General features: G+C 32.9%; 1 long non-coding RNA gene across 1 annotated transcript; it reads right to left on the bottom strand.

Annotated features, from left to right (window-relative positions):
* Positions 1 to 3,183: 3,183 nt before the first annotated feature.
* LOC108141145 lies at positions 3,184 to 5,115 on the bottom strand. The gene is made up of 2 exons (XR_001774220.2): positions 4,572 to 5,115; positions 3,184 to 3,886 (listed from the first exon to the last, which is right to left on the bottom strand). It is a non-coding gene; the product is annotated as an uncharacterized LOC108141145 (long non-coding RNA).
* Between the last annotated feature and the right edge of the window lie 1,976 nt (positions 5,116 to 7,091).

Genomic DNA, 7,091 nt, shown 5'->3' with positions numbered 1-7,091 from the left:
AAACATAAATTCTTTTCACAGTGCAAATTAAAAATTATATTTAACAAATAAAAATAAAAACAAAAACTAATATATGTGAATTTTACACGATTTTAATGTAAATTGTAGGTAAACCTTGAATGAATGCCTAACTAAATACTTGGATGAAATTAATGGTTTTTGAAAAGAAAGTATATGCACAGAATTTAATTTTAAAAACAATTGTTTACATATTGAAAACAAAAATGCCTTTGCTATAGAATTCATAAATCGTACTGTCATATATATATATATATATATATATTAAATCGAGACAGTAAACCATATATATTTTTGTTTCAAACATTTTTAATTTTTGTAATACTGTCTTGACCTATTGAAGCATATTGAAAATGCATTATATAGAAATTAAGCGACAGATTATAGTTTCTACCTTATTTTATTACTAGAAACCTTAAAAAATTCGATTTAAATAAGAGCACCTTCTTAGATTTTTTAGGTTGCATACCTTTTACCACGGGAAAAGTTCATTAAGTCAGCAAGTTTTCAGAAAGTTTTTTCACCAACAAACTTACGAGAAAATAGCATACGTATTAAAAGTTCTATTCTGAATGAAGCTTGCCTATTTTGATAAAAGGAATAACATATGTTCGAGTTTTCAACTTGCATACCTTTTACCATGGGAAACAAATTATTGTGAAATAAAAAATGTTCAGAAAATAAATAATGAAATAACACCAAAATATTCACCATATGTATTAAAAGTTCTCCTTTTATCGATTTCAATGCTTACAATCTTCAATAAGGACACCCTTTGATAGAAATCTGATTTCGATTTAAATAGCAACACATTTATTAGAAATACAGCATCTTCTTAGATGTTTAACTCAGTGTGACATATTAAAATTAAATTGTATTGCAAGTTTTTAGATAATGTTTTAAAAAATAACACCAACAAATTCACGATGAAATACCTTAAGTATTAAGTATTACCTAAACTTTTTTAAATAGGAACACCTATTAGATTTTTATAGTTTGCATACTATTTATCATGCGGAACAAAACATTGTGAAAGATAAAAGTTTATACCTAATATTAATGAAAGTTTTCAAAAAAGAAAAGACCTTCCTTTATGAAGCCTACCCATTTCGATTTAGGTAACACCTTTAAGATTTCTATAGTTGATTTATATCACGAGAAAGTAGACAAAACGACAGATTTACGTTTCTACCGAATTTTGTTTAATTTTTCAGATAGTAAAAATACAAGGGATACCTTAAAGTTTTTCGATGTTTACGGTCTTCAATGAGCAAATGGGTAGCTAATGTTTTATAAAATAACACCAACAAATTCACGATGGAATGTCATACAAATTAAATGTCATACCTTAACCTATTCTGAAGAAACCTTGCCTTATTAGATTTCGGGAAAAAACACCTATTCGAGTCATAATTGGCACACCTTTTGTCATGGGGAAGTTAATACCTAATTTAATTGCAAGTTTCCAGAAAATGAAACAAAACCAAAAAATGGAACTAGGAATACTTATTAAAAGTCCTTTCTTCAGTGATTTAGATGCCGACGATCCATAATAAGGACACCTACCTAATTCGATTTAAGTAACAACGCCGTTTAGCTTTTATAGTTTGTATAAGGCATACATGGAAAAGAAGTTGTAGAGACAGGTTAAGGTTCCGACCTAATTTTTTACAAGTTTCAAGTAATGTTGACTGTATGAACTAAAAGTTCAACATTTAGTGATTTAGATTTTTACGATAATAAATAACACCAACAAATTCACTAGGGAATACCGTACGCATTAAAAGTTCTACCTTCCTTTATTTAGAAGTTTATGAACTAGAATGGACAGGGCTTGAACCCTACATTATTCGGTTTAAATAACAATACCTTTTGATTTTTAGTGAGCATTCTTTTTATCATGGGGAAGATGTCTTAGGGGCACATTGTAGTTCCTACCTAATATTTAAAAAGTTTTCGGATAACGTTTTATGAAATAACACCAAAAAATCACTAGGGAATACCGTACATTCTAAAAGTTACACCTTCAGTTACTTAAAAGTTTACGATTTAGAAGGGACATGCATTGAACCCTACCTAAATAACAATACATTTTCGATTTTTATAGTTTGCATTCCTTTTATTATGGGGAAGAAATCAAAGGGACAGGTTATTTTTCCTACCTATTTTTTAAGAAGTTTTCAGATAATGTTTTTTAGCAGCAACAAATTCACAAGAGAATACCGGACATATTGAAAGTCCTCCTTATTGTCATTTACAATTATAACGATAAGGCGTGGATTATAAATTTTTTTAAGTTGCTACCTAGTTTTATATAACTTTATTATGAAACAACACCAAACAAAATTAGAAGCGTTTACCGTATGTGTTTAAAGTCCTACCTACAATCACTATCTTGAAGGAGAATACCATTTGAAGAAAGCCTGTCGAATTTTATTAGTGAAACACCTTTTTAGGTTTTTAATACTTTTACCATATTACCATAATAATATTGTTTTGTTTACAAGTTTTCAATCACATTTAATGAAATAACACAATAAGCCACACAAATTCACCTGGGAACAGCGTATGCCTTTATAGATAGTACCATTTTTAGAACACAGTTCATAGTTATATGTAAATAGTCCTACCTGCTAAGTCGCTGGGTCTTTAAGTATTTTAACCTTTATTTTTAAAGTTAAATATTTCTGTTTAAAAGTTTTATTTAAATTTAAGTTGTTTGTCAATTAGTATAATTATACCTATGATTTTAGATTTTTGTTTACCAATGTTTTACAAGAATGTCATTTATTAACTTATAATTAGGTATTTAAACGTGTATATATTTCTTTATATATATTTTGGTTATTGTGTTTAACAGTTCAAACTAATCGTACCCTCCAAACAGAAATGTCCTAAAATTGTGAAGAAATATATATGCGAAACATACGTACTTTTTATCTGATATTTTAAACCTTGTAATCTTTCAGCGTTCAACAGAGATCAACGGCCCTTCCTTTTTGTGCAGACACTTGGTCCGATTTTTCGATTTGGATTCAGAACATCAGAGTAATTTATTTTGATAGACGAAGACTGTGGATGTAAAAGCCCTTCCTCCGTGGAATATTTACGACTGAAATCGGAACTAAGCTTGAAATAAAAAATATGACCAGCGAATTTTCGAAATTTATTATTGGAATTTTTGAATTTTTTATTTACTTTTTCTGTGGCTTTTCCATTAGGAAGCTCTTTTGGTATTCTTTTTTTTCCATTTGACAAGTAATTTACATAAGTACAGGTAATTCTTAATTTGTGAAGTGTACAAAAACAAAAAAATTCTGGTATATTAGAACATAAGTGAGACATTGTTGGTGTGGAAGTATATTCCGTATTGACTTTACAACTGAATAAAAGAACAAAATTAATTATTAACAACCAACTGGCGGGTTTCCGACCTCGTTGGTTCAATTACTAATCCAGAGACGATGTGTCATTGAACAGATTCAATATGATGCCAAGTTCAACCGATCACTTGCATGTATGTATGTCTGCACGTTGCGGAACTTTGTTCGATGATAGCGAGCCACTCCTCAGTGGCAACCTTTCGGTTGGGTTCCCGTTCACCCTTAGTGGAGCAGAGAAGTCGATACACCAGTGTTCCTATAACACAATCCGCACAATCAATCTGACAGAATCGAGCACCCTGACTGGTCCGCGACCCGAACACTAGACATACTGGTATACATATATGTAGTCTCAGTCACGGTCGCAGACCCAGCTTTCGGAAAAAACGCTGCAATCGGGCCGAGTGCATTTTCAGCACCCATATAGCCCCTTGCTCGCGCAGGGATCGACTTTTCACGGATCGATATCAACTTTCAACGCCCAACTATAAAGTTTAGAGAAAGAAATACATATTGCTTGGTTAGGTGGTATGGCAGAGTTGCAAATAGAGATGTTTACAAATATGATTAACAACTAAGTAAATGTTAAGACGACTACGAACAAGGTAGAATGCCAATAGCTGGAAAGTTTTCCGCTGAAAAACATTATGGATCGTTACCGGGGAGTAAAACGGAGGAAAGGCAAACAATGAGCACGGGCACAGTATACGATGTATTATAACGTATGCCGCAGCGGTTTTTGCGCAGCTGTCGTTGCCGTCCAATTACAATACATCCATATGTATGGGCTAGTGTGTACTAGTATGCAGTACATGTGTAGAAATGTGTATACCTGATTGGGAAAGAGAGGTAAACGGGGCGTAAAGAGTACGCTATTTTTAGAGAGAGCGAGAGCCAGTTGGTGGCCTTTCGATCCGGGGGTTGCAAACGAGAATCGAGAACATTCGACTTGTACAGAAATGTAAAATAGAAACGTGAAATAACGGAGAAAATATTCCCGGTTACACAACATGGCGAAATTGCATTTACTGCAAGAAACGACGCTCAGTGCGACGTTTGAAAACGTTTTTCGCTAGGAGGTCGATAAGTGGTTATTAACTACGTCTTAAGCTTAGATTGGGCTTACGAATAGAAATAGAACACGCTGGTTTCGCTGCTGTGCATGTATACCTGGCTTCCTATCCCAATTTATCATATCCGCAGGTCAGGGCCGTCGCCAATCGACTCAGAGAGTTGTCCCGCATATCCTGGATCTGCCTCAGACTGCCTAGTGTGGGTCACTTTCTAGCCAAAATCTAGAATCTCTGCCTCTGCAGCTCCAAAACTGCCTGACGCGTTACGAAATTCCCCGACGCTGACCAGCAAAATCGATGACTAATTCGCATCTTTTCCAGTGGATCTGGGGTTTCTTTGTTTCCAACTTGAGGGCAAATAATGCCCGACGTGGCTAAACACTACGTGGGCCCTGGCGTCATTTTGCAATACTCGTACTGCAGCTCTGCTTCTGCGACGCGATTTTTACACTTTTCCATTTCAGGATCCAATTATGGCACTGCTCGCTAACACCAGCAAGAGTGGAAAATTTCTTTGTACTAATTAAACTTGTTTTTTATTCTGTTACACTGCGACTTCACTTCAACACTTTTTCTTTGAGAGTGGCGTGCTCAGCTCGGGGCGGGCCTATTTATACCCGATCCACTGCCTTCGTGAAACATCTGCCAGTCTCTCGGGCCCGGGCCTTTGGCATTGGGCGTTGGAGTGAGTACACACTATATGTACATTTACCTCAAACTACGTGACTCGGTCTGGTTTCTCACGAGTTTCCATGTGTATCACTGTGCTACATAAACTACCCTCGCTTCATGGGAAAGTGGCTAAGCCGGGTAAATATGAACTGCGTGTTACCTGAGTTTGAAAACAACCCGTCATTACTAAACGTTCTGGAGGATTCTGGAAAAACATTTCAAATTTATAATTTACCCTTTGAATTAAACACAAGTTTGTTAAATTAAGTTTATCTCTTCTTAGCAAGCGCATTATATAAACTAGTGTTGCAGAACTTGACTAGTATAAAATATCACTTGTAAGCTTAAAAATCAGCTAATTTCAAAAATATCACTTTTAAAAATTAATATCAACAAAAACTTTGGTCAAATTTTATGAAGATTTTGTTGCATACTGTAAAATGGAATCATCTAGAGGGATAGAGAGAGTTTCTGATTTTGCATGGAGAGACCACCGAACACTGAAAATACAATTTTTGATTAATTAAGAATTGAATAACAAAACTATAAATTTAAGTGACTTTAAAAAACAGATTTAAATCGGTAAAATGATTGTCTCGAAAAGTTAAGTTTTGGGTTAAATCGTTTTCCGATTTAAATGAATTTAAAAGCGTGGTTCTAAATTATTAAACCATTTTTATGTTCAAAAAACGTTTCATAAAAAAAATTGTTTAATATTTTAATCATATTTGTAAAATAATTATAAAAAATATAATAAACCATTACTTAATATCGAACAACTAAACAAAAAAAAAACAGCATAGCAAATTATAAAAACGAGACCAGGCTAAATGGATTGTAACTTTGCTAATGTAGAATGTGATGTAATGTAAAATATATGTAAAAATATAACAGTCGTGAGGGTCGGGCGAAAACACCGTTATAACACAAAAGTTTTGTAGAGTTTTTATGAGGTTTTTTACCCTTGCAGCATATAGCTCGCATAGAAAAGCGTGAAGAAAAAGGAAAACAATTTATTTATTTATTTTTGTTTAGTTCTTCGAGATATAGTTTTGGTTTATTATTTCAGGAAATTTTTTATTTTAATTCATTTAAATTAAAATGAGTCGACATTAAAATGAAAACCAAAATTCTAACTTCATTATTTATATTTATATTTTTTGTTTTGTTTTGGATATTCTAATTGTTTAAAATTTCAAAATTTTAATTTTATTTATATAAACCATAGGGTAAATAATTGAGCTTATAGAAAATGTTATTTCAGGTCGCATATTTGCTTGTTAGCAGGTGTGGGATTAAAATGGTTGGGTAAAGCAATAGTGAAGTGAGGACCGGATAATTCTGGTATGTCCTAAATCTCTGAACGGCTAAAATTCTGTCAGGTGTTGCATAGAAATTGCACTGGCTGAAAATTCAATTCTTAACTTGAGAATTTTGCTTAACTACTGAAAAGCCAGGACTTTCTCTCTTTTCCACTAAAATTAAGAAGACATCACGTGTTTCAACGTGAAAGTATTCACCAAATATATGCTTATAAAGAAGTTTTAACAGTTATTGCTTGTTAAAAAATCAATTTGTTCATGTTTTGTCTTTTCCTCTAGGCATTTTCAAAGAATTTAAGCAAAGGTCTTAACAAACAAATCTAGGGCAATTGACCAACGTCCTGATCAAGAATCAACTTAACAATAAAATAAACTTGTTTTCGGAAAGGAAAAGACTGGTTGGGAAAAACTTGTTGACATTACTTACCCAGAAAGTAGTCTATTATTTATTTTATCATTTGTGAAATAGTTTATTATAGCTGTTCAATTTATTTACTGTAACCAACCAAGTTACGCTTTTAATTTTATTAAAATCGGAAGACAACATCATACAGATGCCATAGGAAAAATCGAATAATTTAGCTGAAAATTATTCAAGCTTCAATGTTTTTAACATACACGCA

This window comes from Drosophila elegans, unplaced genomic scaffold, assembly GCF_018152505.1.
Source record: "Drosophila elegans isolate 14027-0461.03 unplaced genomic scaffold, ASM1815250v1 contig_476, whole genome shotgun sequence".
Taxonomy (NCBI): Eukaryota; Metazoa; Arthropoda; class Insecta; order Diptera; family Drosophilidae; genus Drosophila; species Drosophila elegans.
The sequence above is the reverse complement of the archived record's forward strand: the minus strand, read 5'-3'. Positions and strand labels throughout refer to the sequence as shown.